Source organism: Gymnoscopelus microlampas (assembly GCF_963454915.1).
Source record: "Gymnoscopelus microlampas genome assembly, chromosome: 16".
Lineage (NCBI taxonomy): Eukaryota > Metazoa > Chordata > Actinopteri > Myctophiformes > Myctophidae > Gymnoscopelus > Gymnoscopelus microlampas.
This window is the reverse complement of record NC_139953.1, coordinates 50,761,846-50,776,306: the sequence shown is the minus strand read 5'-3', so window position 1 is coordinate 50,776,306 and position 14,461 is coordinate 50,761,846. Positions and strand designations below refer to the sequence as shown.

At 43.2% G+C, this 14,461-nt stretch overlaps 3 protein-coding genes across 3 annotated transcripts in view; 1 reads left to right on the top strand and 2 right to left on the bottom strand.

The window, feature by feature from the left end:
- The window catches only part of LOC311063420 (gap junction alpha-1 protein-like), a 604,483-nt gene that overhangs the window by 444,878 nt on the left and 145,144 nt on the right, over positions 1 to 14,461 (top strand). The window lies entirely within an intron of this gene.
- The window catches only part of LOC311063805 (uncharacterized protein), a 196,618-nt gene that overhangs the window by 107,960 nt on the left and 74,197 nt on the right, over positions 1 to 14,461 (bottom strand). The window lies entirely within an intron of this gene.
- The window catches only part of LOC311063947 (uncharacterized protein), a gene marked incomplete at its 5' end in the record, with an annotated part of 54,733 nt that continues 49,939 nt past the window's right edge, over positions 9,668 to 14,461 (bottom strand). The window contains one exon of the mRNA XM_084083577.1: positions 9,668 to 10,118. The remainder of the gene's footprint in view (positions 10,119 to 14,461) is intronic.

Here is a 14,461-nt window from a genome sequence, read left to right as displayed (position 1 = left end):
CATGATTTTGTGATGTAATCTCACTGCACCTTTAATATTTGTGTCCTTGTATACTCTCCTTTGTGTGGACATAAATAAATGGTTAAAATGTGTGTGTGTGTGTGTGTGTGTGTGTGTGTGTGTGTGTGTGTGTGTGTGTGTGTGTGTGTGTGTGTGTGTCATCTTGGCAGAGGTTGAGCCCTCACACACCCAGTGACTTTACAACAGAGTCTAAAAAGTAATCAAATCCTTTCCCGTCCAAAATGACATTAATCTGCCAGAATTATTTATGATTTTTTGCAGTTGTCTGCCAGAGATTTTTCATTGAAAAAACAAAAGTACTCAGGAGCCGAGATACAGAATTTTTAAGTTTTAAGTTAACAAGGAAGTGGATAGGAGTCTAGATCTTTGAAAAATCATATCGCCTTGGTCTTTGGGTCAAATTAAGATATATTAAATAAAACACCTGCAGACTTTTGTCACAGGTGCTGTGGTTCCCTACTAGTCCCTGACCGACGTGTGAAAACACTAGAATGCAGCCCTGCCAGTAGCTTACATACTGACATTTAGCCTTAGTGAACGGTCAAAGCTTAGCTTAGCACAGGGGTGATGCAACTCTGATGATGCAGAGGACCACTATATTTACACTCACTACAGAGACACATTACATATACTGTCTGTTTAATGATGTAGAGGACCACTATATTTACACTCACTACAGAGACACATTACATATACTGTCTGTTTAATGATGTAGAGGACCTCTATATTAACACACTCACTACAGAGACACATTACATATACTGTCTGTTTAATGATGTAGAGGACCTCTATATTAACACACTCACTAGCTATTCACTAGCTATTCACCAAAACAAAGAGTTTTTTTAATGGAGCTGAGAGTCTACTGTACTTAGTGGGAACACTCTGAACCCTCCACCTCACGTCTAAAACACACTTTATGACCAGAAAATAAAATGTTTCACCGGAGGGAAGAATCTCAATAGGAAAATACCATTGACCAGATCAATAGAGGGCGCAGTGGAGTAACCAAAAACATGTTTTCCTTCCGGTGAAATAATGTATTTTCTGGTCATAAAGTGTGTTTTAGACGTGAGGTGGAGGGTTCACAGTGTTGCCACTAAGTACAGTAGACTCTCAGCTCCATAAAACACTCTTTGTTTTGGTGAATAGCTAAAGTGTATATTTTATTTTGACTAAAGACTAGAGGCTGCTCTACCGCGGTGTGAGGAGACAGAATGTAAAGTAACATAGTAGCGTTTAGGAGAACTCCTTCTAACGCTATGGAGCAGAGCTAACATACAGTTTTATTATAAACATTATATTCTTACCAGGTTGCAGAGTGTAGTTTACAGTTGGTTGTTCAATGTAAAGTTCACTGGTTACTAAAGTCCTGTTTTAAAGTTCATACTTAGTAATAAAAGTGTTTCTATAAGTTTAAAAACAATACTGGGTTATAAAGTAACAAAAAACAAAAACAAGGCGCGTCTCTTCCTGACTTTACAGCTGAGTGGGCGGGGCTTAGAGAGAGAGAGAGAGAGAGAGAGAGAGAGAGAGAGAGAGAGAGAGAGAGAGAGAGTCTGTCAGTCTGTCTTTTAGAATAGTGAAGATGTGATCTTTAAGACCTACTGTCCACTCTGTTATTAAATGTGATCTTTAAGACCTACTGTCCACTCTGTTATTAAATGTGATCTTTAAGACCTACTGTCCACTCTGTTATTAAATGTGATCTTTAAGACCTACTGTCCACTCTGTTATTAAATGTGATCTTTAAGACCTACTGTCCACTGTTATTAAATGTGATCTTTAAGACCTACTGTCCACTCTGTTATTAAATGTGATCTTTAAGACCTACTGTCCACTCTGTTATTAAATGTGATCTTTAAGACCTACTGTCTGTCCACACATACAACAGTATTCATAATCTCTCAAGAACAGATTCTGCACTGAGGAGGAACGAACAGCAGAGATCGCTGTTTTTCCTTTTCAGTTGTCTCTGCGTTCCGAGATTGCAGTATTGTATTGTATTGTATGTAGGCTAAGCTTAGGCTTCAGCCTACACCTTTTGGTCTGTGTATTACCATCATTATTATTTATTATTTATTACTATTACTACTATTATTGTAATTATTATTGATGGGGGAAAAAAGAGAGTGAAAAGAAGAGTGTATGTATATAACTGCCTTACAGACCAAATAAAATCTTATCTAATCTTATCTAAAATCTAAATTCATGACATGACATAGTCTGTCCTCATGCTATGTTCATTTTGTCCACTGGAGGACGACACATACCGTGGAATCAAACCAGAGTCGACCTGCGGGTTTAACAACATGTACCAATGTCTGACTTTATGAGAGTTACAAATAAATAAATACAATAATCAGTGTTTAATCTCTGAACATGTGTAATGAGGGCTTGGTGCAGCTGTTAAGTAACTCATATTCCACCATCTCCGAATGCTATAAATTTGATTATTTTGGGGGTTCCCAGTTCAAATACGATTTTTTTGGGGGTCCCCAGTTCAAATATAATTATTTTGGGGGGTCCCCAGTTCCCCCCCCCCCCCCCCCCCCCCATATTGCCTTGAACTGTCAGCCCTTGTATTTCTCCAAACATGTACAAATGCTAAATATAAGATGCTTACTCGCTTTTCCCAAATGTTAACTAAGTGTCCGCTGTGTTTGTGCAAATGTATTAGTCCATATTATTCTATAAAGAAGTGTTTTAATCCCGGCTGTGGCCGAATGCCATTTACCTACCTCGTTTACTTACTGTTTATATTGAGTGTAATTCTAGCTTTCACCGGATGCGCCCCCTGACTACCACCCATAGGGAACGATCCATCAGAATCGGCCACAGACGGGATTAAAACACTTCTCAATCGTAAAATATGTACTAATACATTCCACAAATACTTCGTAAACCTATGTAACATTTGGGACAAGCGGGTAAAGCACATTATATTTAGCATTTGTACATGTTTGGAGAAATACAGGCTTTACTGGCGACATTTCAGGAAAATCTGGGGGGGTGGAGCTAAAACTCTCATAGAGATAAAACAAAATAATGTATAGATCGATCAAATACATTTACGTAGTATTGATCTAAGGATAAGACTACCTGTGATCCTAGTTCACTGAGGCTCCCAATAATATACAATAATTATGCAATACATCAAATGCATATCAATCAATCAATCAAAGTGTATTTATATAGCACGTTTCATACATCAAGTGCAGTTCAATGTGCTTCACAGAATAGGTTTAAAAATAAAGATGAAAAAACCCCGGAGGAAAACAGCAAAAAAAAAAGGAAAAAGAAAACATTTAGAATAAGACTAGGAAAAACAAGAAATTAATAAACAATAATAATAGTAAGGCAAAGCATAACAGATATATATGTGTACACATAGGACACCTAGGTAAAAGCAATACTAAACAGGTGTGTCTTAAGATTTCTTTTAAAAATGTCGACTGATTCGGTGACCCTCAGGGCCTCCGGCAGGCTGTTCCAGAGGCTAGGACCATAGTAGCAAAAAGCTGCTTCCCCATGCCTTTTTGAGCTAGCCTCCGGAACATCTAGGACGTTGGTTCTCAAAGTGGGGTCCGGGGACCCCCAGGGGTACTTGAGGGGGTTCCAGGGGGTCCCCAGCTAAATGATGGATAGGAACCAAATGGACCCTTATGGGTCTGTAACTCTGAGAGTGTACAAATGGAACCAAATGGGCCCTTATGGGTCTGTAACTCTGAGAGTGTACAAATGGAACCAAATGGGCCCTTATGGGTCTGTAACTCTGAGAGTGTACAAATGGAACCAAATGGGCCCTTATGGGTCTGTAACTCTGAGAGTGTACAAATGGAACCAAATGGACCCTTATGGGTATGTAACTCTGAGAGTGTACAAATGGAACCAAATGGACCCTTATGGGTCTGTAACTCTGAGAGTGTACAAATGGAACCAAATGGACCCTAACGGGTCCATTTGGTTCCATTTGTACACTCTCAGAGTTAAATTAACATTGATTTTACAAAATGAATTGGGGTCCCAGAGGTATAAATGCCATTAAATGGGGGTCCGTAGCCCTAAAGCATGTCAAACTGGGGGGTCCTTGAAATTAAAATGGTTGAGAATCGCTGCTATAGAGCCGTAAAAATCTTCTCTTATGGGGGTCCATGGCTTATCTTTTCAAATGGGGGTCCACGAGCTAATAAGTGTCAATTTGGGGGTCCTTGACAAGAAAAAGTTTGAGAACCACTGATCTAGGAGACCGGTGCCAGAGGACCTAAGGGTTCTGCATGGGAACATACCAGGAAATCATTTCAGACAGGTAGGCCGGAGCACCTCCATGTAATGATTTAACAACCAATAAAAGGACCTTAAAATCAATTGTAAAACTAACAGGCAGCCAGTGGAGGGATTTTAAAATAGGTGTAATGTGTGTCTCTCCGTCTGGTCTTTGTCAGCACACGTGCAGCTGTGTTCTGAACGAGCTGCAACAGACTGACTGCTTTTTTTGGGGAGACCAGACAGGAGAGCATTGCAGTGGTCAAGCCTGCTAGTAATAAAACAGTGCATTCATTGACTGGATTATATCACAGGTTTTGTAGCATTGTGTAGGAATATTCTGTCCTTAAATGTAATTAATGAATGTAGGAATATATACTGTATGTATTTGGCCCCCTCATGTGTAAAATAAATAAATAACATGAATTCATATTTATACATTTTTAAAAGGTGCACAGAAATACCAATATATATATTTATATATTGTGTAACATCTACACCTGTGATATCTATTTTGTATTTTATATTTTTTACAAAACATATTTTCATTTGTAATTTATATTTTTTAATGTTCCATATTTTCTTTTTCTTTTTTATTATAAAGATATATATATCAATTTTAAAAATATTTTTGAAAGTAGCAGATCTACAAGCTCACAACGTAGATCTGCTATTTTCGCACAGCCTCACGTATACAGGGAGAACAGGCCCAAAACGGCTTATAATAAGCAGACATGGCAACACTGACACAAGGTCTGCACCATAGACTGTCTGCACGAGCTGCTGCTGGGCGGGGCCCCCGGCCTGATGGACAGCGGCCACGGGCCAATCGGACTCCGTCACATGGTCTCGAACCTTGTCAGTCCCGGTGCTGTCGGCCAATAGGATCCCTCTATGTGTGAGTGAGCGTGACTGTTACTTTGAACATAGGGTATCTTTTTGCCTTTTGTTTAGATAGATTTGCCCTTTCTTATATAAACCTTTTGATTTATTTTGATATAAAACACACATGTGTTTAATTTATTGAGTAATTATTTGTATTCATTTAGAAAATAAATAGTTCATGTTTAACTTGATATGAAACACAAATGTGTTTAATTTATTATTTTATTATTTGTATTTAATTATAATTTTAATTACATTTTACATTTGATACGAAACACTGTGTGTTCTATTTTACTTTAAATAATAATAATCATATTTATTTATTTTTATATTAAAATGCCTTTTTAGTTTCATCATCAAATCATTTTATAATAACTTATTATAAAATGTTTAATGTCACTGTAGAGACAGAACGCTTGTAGCTGTGTGTGTTGGTAATAATAAGCTAACAGCGCCTCGCAACGCGAGGCACTGTGAGCGCTGTGAGCTTGTAGATCTGCTATTTTCACAACGCTTGCCTCTTTCTTATATTATTTGACAATTAGGCCAAAGTCTGACCAGTTATTTAATAGTATAATAATAGTATAGTTAGTTGATTACTTTTGAACCACATTCCAAAAGTGCCTTAACATGTCGGTACAAGGCAATAAAATACCCTATGTATGCTGGAGGTAAACCTGTAAACCCTGACCCTAACCCTAAAACCGAAATAAAGTAAAGGAAAAAAAGTGCCAAAACCCACCCAAACCCGCACATTTTTCGACCCGAAACCGAAAGAATCGCGCGCGCGAACGGGACGCATGCACGCGCGCTGCGAGCGCGTGCATGCGTCAAGCGGATTCCCCCCGACGCTGACGGAACACAGCTCTCAGCCCCCCTGGCTATTAAGTACTTCCCGCGCGCCTGCAATATAACTTATATATATCAATTTATCCCCTGAGCAAGCAGACAGACAGACAGACAGACAGATAAGCACACGCACACACACACACACACACACACACACACACAATGATGGTAATTACCCCAATAATTTACACACAAAGAGCGAGTGTGTGTGTGTGTGTGTGTGTGTGTGTGTGTGTGTGTGTGTGTGTGTGTGTGTGTGTGTGTGTGTGTGTGTGTGTAAGGTTGCAGGAAACTATGCCCATATATGGAGTCATATGTTTAATATGTGGGCATAGATGACTGACATAAAACAGCCCTGGGTAGGCCACCTGGCATGGTGAAGATATGCACATGATATCTAGTTTTATAGTTATTACTAGGGTAGGCCATCTGGCATGGTGAAGATATGCACATTATATCTAGTTTTATAGTTATTACTAGGGTAGGCCACCTGGCATGGTGAAGATATGCACATTATATCTAGTTTTATAGTTATTACTAGGGTAGGCCACCTGGCATGGTGAAGATATGCACATTATATCTAGTTTTATAGTTATTACTAGGGTAGGCCACCTGGCATGGTGAAGATATGTACATTATATCTAGTTTTATAGTTATTACTAGGGTAGGCCACCTGGCATGGTGAAGATATGTACATTATATCTAGTTTTATAGTTATTACTAGGGTAGGCCACCTGGCATGGTGAAGATATGTACATTATATCTAGTTTTATAGTTATTACTAGGGTAGGCCACCTGGCATGGTGAAGATATGCATATTATATCTAGTTTTATAGTTATTACTAGGGTAGGCCATCTGGCATGGTGAAGATATGTACATTATATCTAGTTTTATAGTTATTACACAGAATGACAGATCAATGCTTTCTAATAATTCTCGGCTGTGGTTGATAATATTTGTAGTTCATTAAAACACTGACGCTTCTAAACAAATACAAATGTAATCCATATCAGAGATATTGTTTCTACATCCATATAATTCATCTGTCAATATTTGATCTCATGGCTGAGAGAGTCTGGCTGCGTTCATATTTCTGCTGTTTTTATCAATAATATAATAATATAATGATAAACTACAATATGGATTCTTTTTACAACAAGAAACATAAAGATGTTTCATTGTGTTTTGATGGATGATAGTTACACACACACACACACACACACACACACACACACACACACACACACACACACACACACACACACACACACACACACACACACACACACACACACACACACACACACACACACACACACACACACACACACGTATGGACTGTGGAGATTGTACGAGAGAGAAAAAAAAGAAAAGGAAATGGAGAGATTGTAAAACTAAAAAGTGATTGGTCGTTCTGATGTTATTGCTGATGAGTTCTGATCCGGCTATTACTGAAGTGTCTCTGCTTATGAGCTCTATTTGTTGTTGTATTTGATGATTACTTACTGATTGAAGGTCAACAGTTGAGTTACGGGTTTATGCTAGCCTACAGCTCCACCTTGTGGACGTTCTGAGCCTGTGACATAATGTATACCTTTTACCTTGGCTGTGATATCTCCTGCATTCTGTGAAGACACAGCATTAAGACACAGCATTAAGACACAGCATTAAGACACAGCCTGACTTGCCTCGTTTATGAGGCTTAATCAGGATTTATAGGCCAAGGGTAGGCTGAGAGGTGGACATTGCTCTTGTCTTTGTATGTCTTTATGTATGTATTTTGTATTGTGTTTGTTTTTCTTGTGTCATGTCAAATGTGTGAACTGTTTATTGTTGCATACATGGCTGCTGGGTCGCAAGACAAATTTCAGTGTGAACTGACAATAAAGTATTATCGTATACATCTACAGCAGTGAGACACCATAGAAGCAAGTTGTCGCCTTGCTAAACTAATGGCCTAAGTCATTTTTTAAAAGTTTTTCAGGAAAAATAAAAAACTGATCCAAAACAAAACTATATGATATTTCTTAATCATTTCACCCAAAATGTTTATAACAAATTATGACTATTTAGATAGAAATAACACTGTCTGTCAGTTATGAAACATAAGAGATTTAAATAGGATTAAATCTGATTTAGGCCAAATGATTTTTGCCTAAGTCAAAATCCTTTGCCAATTCTTTTGGCCTAAGTCACAAAACAAATGACTTAGCCAAAAAAAAGGCCTATTTTCACACTAGGGAGTTGATTTGATTGCTTGATTGAAATTTGTATTAGGCAAAAGAATGTAAAACAACACAGTTACGGTGATTTATAATACTTTTGTCTAAAAGGTCCGACCGTTATACTAAATGTTAGGCCATTATACTCAAAGAGGAGTGAACAGCATGATCCTTTTCAATTAGTAGATGGGTGATTTTACCAGAGGTGGTCAGTGTCATGAGGAGCTGATTTAGGCAAAAATATATATTTTAAAAAAAAATGACTTAGGCCATTAGTTTAGCAAGATGACGAAGTCTGTCAAAATAGCTTTTCACAGGCAGTGAAAAGGTGGTTGTAGAAATATTAAGAAGGAGACCTTATGTTTACTGTGGAGAAATGCATGTGATAGATATGTAACTTAAACTACCAGCCAAGAGCAGCATGAAGAGATGTTTGACTTTTTAAAGGTTAGTTAATGATATAATAACTGTCTGAACTTTATTTAAACAGATATTTTATGAGTTGGAAAACACACACGCACGCACGCACGCACACACGCACGCACGCACACACGCTCGAGTTGTTCGTAACAATACTACTACAGCTTTTTATCTCCTACCAGGACCTCTAGTACTGATGGTTTTATGTCCTACCAGGACCTCTAGTACTGATGGTTTTATCTCCTACCAGGACCTCTAGTACTGATGGTTTTATGTCCTACCAGGACCTCTAGTACTGATGGTTTTATGTCCTACCAGGACCTCTAGTACTGATGGTTTTATGTCCTACCAGGACCTCTAGTACTGATGGTTTTATGTCCTACCAGGACCTCTAGTACTGATGGTTTTATGTCCTACCAGGACCTCTAGTACTGAGAGAGAGAGAGAGAGAGAGAGAGTGAGAGAGAGAGAGAGAGAGAGAGAGAGAGAGAGAGAGAGAGAGAGAGAGAGAGAGAGAGAGAGAGAGAGAGAGAGAGAGAGAGAGAGAGAGAGAGAGTGAGAGAGAGAGAGAGAGAGAGAGAGTGTCCATCCGTCCGTCGTGTAGTGTAGCGCCCAGGATCACTTAGATAATTGGCACCGGGTGAAAAAAAATAAGGGTTACAAAATCCTCTATAGAGGAAACATAAACATAGAGTCTATGTAACAAACATGTTGTTTTTATGTTTCCTCTATGTCATAGAGGAAACATAAACAACATGTTTGTTGTCATTGTTGAGGATTTGTGGCTCAGAGGCTGATTCACACGGTGATGTCATGTAGTTATGAGGCAGATAGTATACTTTTACTCAACTACATTTATTTGAAAACTGTAGTTACTAGTTACTTTGTAGATTTTGATTATTATTACAAAACGTACATTAATAAAAATAATAAAGAATATAGAATTGTAAATCCATGCAACCTCAACCAACAAAAACAAAACATAAATCCATCTGCAGTAAATTACATCTTTACAACGTTGCTTGTGTTTTCATTCACAGCTTGAGTAAGACAAGGGCACTTCAGAGTAGGCCAACACAGTAAAAACCTCAATGTTAATTTAATGCGTCTGAGAGTACAAATGTAACCAAATGGACCCGCTGCCTTTGAGGGCCATGAGATGTGAAGTGAGCCTGTTGCCTTTCCATAGCAGACCTTCTCACAACAACGCATTGCAGCGTACTGTTGTGAGCGTTCAGAAAGGCATTGTAAATCACAGATGAATACAATGTCGGCTTTGAAAACACTGGCCGACTTTTTATGACTTTATGACTTCATGTCTCTGAAGCCTCAGTCCCTCTGAGGGAGCAGAACATCGGTAGCGTTAGCATGTAGCTAACAAAGTATCACACACAGTAGAATGTGACGTTTCCTTCCAAAAGTAATAAAACAAATCACCAATAAACGTTAACAGACTATAATCTATTACGACGCAAGCTGGTGGTCCAGGAGGTACGTCAGGAAGAGGAAGCAGGAAGGCGCGCAAAGGCTGTTGCGCAGGCAAAGCAAGGGCAGTGGATGGCATGGGAAGGAGTGGAGAAGAGGAAGATCTCCTGGAAAGATCTGTGGGAGATGGAGGCATTCAGGGCGAGCTTCACCATCAGGGCTGCCTACAACGTCTTACCTTCTCCTGCCAACCTAAGCCAGTGGTATGGCGAAGACCCCACGTGCCCCCTATGTCCAAGTCCAGCAACACTGAAGCACATCTTAGTGGGATGCAAGACCAGCCTCACCCAAGGTCGTTACACCTGGCGGCACAACCAGGTGCTAAAGTGTCTTGCAGCAGTGCTGGAAAGTCGCCGGACAAGCGTGAACTCCCTTCCTCCCCCGTCATCCCGTTGGCAGCCAACACCATTTGTTCGGGAGGGCAAGGGTAAAGCAAGCAGCACCACCGCAAAACCAGACACTGGGCAGCTTGGCAGAGCACGGGACTGGAAGATGCTGGCAGACCTGGACACAAAACTCTGCTTCCCAGCTGAGATCGCATCCACCAACCTGCGGCCAGACCTGGTTCTGTGGTCAGCCTCGCTCAAGCTCGTTTTCATCATCGAACTCACTGTGCCCTGGGAGGGTGCAGTGGAGGAGGCCTACGAGCGGAAGATGCTGAGGTACGCCGATCTCGCAGCAGATGCTCAACAACAAGGCTGGAAAGCGAAGGTCTGCCCAGTGGAAGTAGGTTGCAGAGGGTTCGTAGCTACCTCAACATCTAGGCTACTCAGGGAGATGGGAGTACGAGGGAAGGCCCACCGGCAGGCGGTCAAGGACCTCTCCAGGGCTGCTGAAAAGGGGAGTCAGTGGCTGTGGATAAGGAAAAAGGACCCCACATGGGCCTTCAGATGAGTCGGTGACATCTAGTAGGGAGTGAACCTGGGACGCTGGGATTCACTGCTAAACCCTCTGGAGGTGTCGTGGGCTTGAAAGCGAAACATCCAAGAAGGAGGGCCTGCCCACCTGATGACCCAAACGGTGTCACCGCTCATCTGAAAACCCACAGTGTCTCATCGGTGCTTCGATTACCAACATCAATCCTACACAACAGGTATGCGGTCAGGCGCAAGCTTGGCTCAGGGAGGAGGACGCCCCTGCCATGCAGAGTCCACTGCACTTTGGATTATAACATCATTCCTGTGTTTCATGAAACTGATCATCTGGCGAACCAGTGACTGCTGTGAAAGCGCAGCTGGCGACAAGGGGAAGACCTTGCGACGGCATGGAGAGACAGCTGGCAGGAGGGAATAGACCCCAACGGGGCCGCCATGGGCTAGCTACCCGTGGCGGCGGGGTTCAGCACGAGTAGTGTATGAGTCCCACCCAAAATTGGCTACGAAAAGTTCTAAGAAGAAAACACCCCTTGAGCCTGCGAGAGCGGGGGCGGAAGATGGCTCGTCGGCAGACAACCCGGTAACGAACACAGGAACGGAAAAGACTACGAGATTGATGACCAGTATAACGAACACAGGAACGGAAAAGACCACGAGATTGAAGACCAGTATACCCGAGGCTTTGACAGCTAAAGCAGGACACACGCTCCAGAACTGCATATGTGGCTGGACAAAGGTTACCTCCACCCATGGCCTGAAGATACACCAGGGCAAGAAAGGGTGCCTAAAGAAGGGTCAACAGGGAAGTCGCATCGACAGCTACTTTTTGAGAAGCAGGTCGAGTCAGTCGACTGAAGTTCAGCAGCAGGACACACACCACAGTCTGCAGGACATCAACACCCCTGCCCCAGAGGAGGAGGAGGAAGGCACAGGAGAACAACCTGAATCCAATACATCACGACCACCGGCAGAGGAGAAGATCCAGGGGCGAAGGCCATTAGTAAAGTGGCCAAAGTCCTGCGACAAGACGCTGTGGAAGGAGGTTAACACTGATCTCTGCAACATCCTAGAAGGGATCAAAGGGACCACCATGAAGAAGTTGGAGAGAATGGGCAACCTAATCTATGCCTATGGAGCGGAGCGGTTTGGAGTGGCCGAAAGCAAACAATCTACTCCGTCAATTCCCACCAAGTCCAGAAGGCAGACAGAAATAGACCGACTTGTCAAGGAGAGAAGGCAGCTGAAGAAGCAATGGAGGAAGGCCACAGAGGAGGAGAAGGAAGGAATAAACGTGCTGCAGGAAGAGATTCAGAGCAGGCTTGCAACACTGAGGAGGGCTGAAAACCTCCTGAAGAAGCGCAGAAGGAAGGAGCATACAAGAACACGCTTCTACAAAGATCCTTTCAAATTTGTGAAGAGTCTCTTCACAAAAGAGAAGAGCGGAAGTCTCTCAGTGTCAAAGGCCACTCTGGAAGAACATCTGAAAAAGTCCTGCACAGATGACCGACACCAGGAAGAGGTTTCACTCCCATCTGACATGCCACCAGTTAATCCACCAGAGCACGAACTAGATATTAGTCCACCCAGATGGAGCGAAGTAGACAAAACCGTGCACAGAGCAAGGGCCGCATCAGCTCCAGGTCCCAACGGAGTTCCATACAGGCTCTACAAAAATGCACCGGATGTCCTGCGATTCCTCTGGAAGCTGATGAAAGTTGTGTGGCAGAAGAAGGAGATACCAACATCCTGGCGGAGAGCCGGAGGGATCCTGATCCCCAAGGAAAAGGACTCCTCAGAAATCGGCCAGTTCCGCCAGATCAGCCTTCTAAATGTCGAGGGAAAAATCTTCTTCAGTGTGGTCGCGCACAGACTGGCAGGATACCTACAGAGAAACAACCTGATTGACACGTCAATCCAGAAAGCAGGTATCTCAGGCTTCTCAGGGTGTGTGGAACACGCCAGTGTGATCTGGCATCAGATCCAGGTCGCCAAGAGGGAGAAAACAGACCTCCACGTGGTGTTCCTGGATCTCGCCAACGCTTTTGGCTCAGTTCCTCACAACCTCCTGTGGACAGCCTTCAACTACTTCAGGGTTCCACCAGCTCTCACATCACTTGTCAAGGCCTACTTCCAGGATGTCCAGCTCTGTGTGACAACAACAGAGTTTACCACATCATGGCAGCATCTGGAAGTGGGAATCATGGCCGGCTGCACCATCTCCCCACTAGCCTTCACCCTGGCCATGGAGGTCATCATCAGGGCCTCTCGATGGGTGGTTGGAGGACAGCGAATAAAACCTGGGCTGAGGCTGCCGCCAATTAGAGCCTACATGGACGACCTTACAACACTCACCATGACCAAGGCTTGCACTGTACGGCTACTGGGAAAGCTCCAGGAAAACATTGAGCTGGCTCGCATGAAGATCAAGCCGTCCAAGTCCAGAAGCATCTCCATTGTCAAGGGGAAGCTGGTAGACCACCGCTTCCACATTGGCGAGGAACCCATTCCAACGGTCACCGAGAAGCCTGTGAAAAGCCTAGGTCGCTGGTATGACGCCTCCCTCAAAGACAAAGAGCAAGTAGAGCAGCTCAGGAAGGAGGTAGCCAACGGCCTGGAAAACATCGATAAAACCCTGCTTCCTGGCAAGCTGAAACTCTGGTGCATGCAGTACGGACTACTTCCTCGTCTCCTGTGGCCACTAACACTCTATGAAGTCCCGCTCTCAAAGGTGGAAAAGCTGGAGAGACTGGTCAACTCATATGTAAGGAAGTGGCTCGGCCTTCCCAGGTGCCTCAGCAGCATTGGGCTCTACGGAAAAGGGATGTTACACCTACCCATTTCCAGTCTGGCAGAGGAGTACAAGTGCGCCAAAGTGAGACTGGAGATGATGCTCCTGGATTCGAACGATCCATTTGTAGCCCAAGCTGCCCCCATCCTGGCCACTGGAAGGAAGTGGACCCCATTGGTTGCAACTGAGCAGGCAAAGGCAGCACTCAGACACAGGGACATCGTGGGCCGAGTACAAGAGGGGAGGAGTGGTCTCGGCCTTGGGGCCAGTACACCGGCCTGGAGCAAGGCCAACCCATCTCAGAGACGCAAGCTGGTGGTCCAGGAGGTACGTCAGGAAGAGGAAGCAGGAAGGCGCGCAAAGGCTGTTGCGCAGGCAAAGCAAGGGCAGTGGATGGCATGGGAAGGAGTGGAGAAGAGGAAGATCTCCTGGAAAGATCTGTGGGAGATGGAGGCATTCAGGGCGAGCTTCACCATCAGGGCTGCCTACGACGTCTTACCTTCTCCTGCCAACCTAAGCCAGTGGTATGGCGAAGACCCCACGTGCCCCCTATGTCCAAGTCCAGCAACACTGAAGCACATCTTAGTGGGATGCAAGACCAGCCTCACCCAAGGTCGTTACACCTGGCGGCACAACCAGGTGCTAAAGT